Raw genomic sequence first — 1,796 nt, forward strand, 5'->3', positions numbered from 1 at the left:
CCTTGCATGCTAGGATAAGATGGAATTTGTTTTGAAGCTGGCTTATACACTACCACAACAAGGAGAAGTTTTCGACGAAAATACAACATGTAAGGAGAAACAAAACAGGAGAACAAAAATAATTCAGGATGCATTCTATAAAGAGATTGGCCTTAGAGTTGACTGTCCAAAGTATGGATACGGAAATACAAATGATGGTAACTCCTCAAGAAGATTTTTTGAAAACGATGAAGTGACTGTTCGCATAACAGGACAGAGAGAGAGATATTGTGAAAAGATTGGGAGTAATTTTAAATATTTTAAACTTCCATGAACCAGTTAATGGACACAAATTTGGAGAATATGCATCTAAAACTACAGAGTTGCTGCATCAAAAGTATCCTGAGATGAAACTTACACCAACGGTACATAAAATTTTAGCACATGGAAAAGATTTAATAGAGTACCAGTGCTTACCATTAGGAGAATTGTCTGAAGAAGCTCAAGAATCAACACCAAGGACTACAAAAGATATATATGTATGAACACCTGCAAAGTATGACGAGTTAGACAAAACGAAGACCTTTTCAACATGTTAGCTATCTCTTCTGATCCAGTCATATCATCTATGAGGTATGTAAGAACACAAAAAGATCTTACAGATGCGTATAGATCAGAAATTGTTGCTTTGTTAGATATATGTTCCAGTGACGATGACTATGTTAAGATAAAATAAGTTTCTCACTTCTTATCACAACAATGAAAAAGAGATTTACTAATCAACTTTGTTACTTTATTGAAAAATAAGATACCTATGTACTAGTTAATTTTTTATTTCAAATAAAAGGATTCATTAATTTAGTAATCTTTAAATATATACTTTTCGTTATTGCATTTCTCTAAAGTTTATCAAATTTATTTTAAAGCTTAGGCATTTCGCCTCCAAACGAGTATTAAATTTTTATAAAAATCAATACATCTATCGAGTTTGGTACAAATTGATAAAGCGGTTACTAAGATCAAACTTTTTAGGATAAATGGGCAGTGCCACTCCCCTTTTCCAAAATTCGTTGGCTGTTTAATCTTTAGCTCAAATAAAATTTCATTGAACCACTTTCAATAACTTTTAGTTATTAATAAAATACATATTTGGCTTGTAAATTAAATAAAAAAAAAAATGTAAAAGTTTACGACGAATTTTGAAGCACCTTGTTATTGTGGCACCAAAAACGGACATTTGAGTTTTATAAGAGTATTGCCATTTAAAAGAAACAATACGTCTCTCGATTTTGGTAGTTATTGATTACGTGACTACTTAGATACAACTATTTATCATAAGTGGGCAGTGCCACGCTATCTTATCAAAATCATTAGTTTATATTATTTAATGCTTAAATAAGTCGTTATAAGACAAATCTCGTTTTATTTTTTTTATTTTTTACTAAAAACATTTTGTTTTTGCATTTTCCCAAAAATTTTCGACGAATTTTTTTGAAGCACCTTGTATCTGTGACAGTCTGAGTTTTCACACAATAAAACTTCAAATAATTAGCTTTCATTTGCATTTTAAATTTTTAAAATATCTTCATTGGTTCAAAAGTTATGATTTTTGGAAAGAAAAAACTCAAAAGGTGCCACTGTGCGCTGGCTTGGTAAACCGCAAGTTTTGTAGAATTTTCCCTAGAATTCGAATTTTGACTTTTGGGTGCTTTTGTTGTTTTGTTACCCCTAAGATCAGAAAGCGATTGGACAGGAATTTGTCCATATCCTCCCATTTCGGGATATCTGTTTTTCGTTCTACGATTTGTTCCCAAAGA

This window comes from Eurosta solidaginis, chromosome 1 (genome assembly GCF_040869045.1).
Source record: "Eurosta solidaginis isolate ZX-2024a chromosome 1, ASM4086904v1, whole genome shotgun sequence".
Lineage (NCBI taxonomy): Eukaryota > Metazoa > Arthropoda > Insecta > Diptera > Tephritidae > Eurosta > Eurosta solidaginis.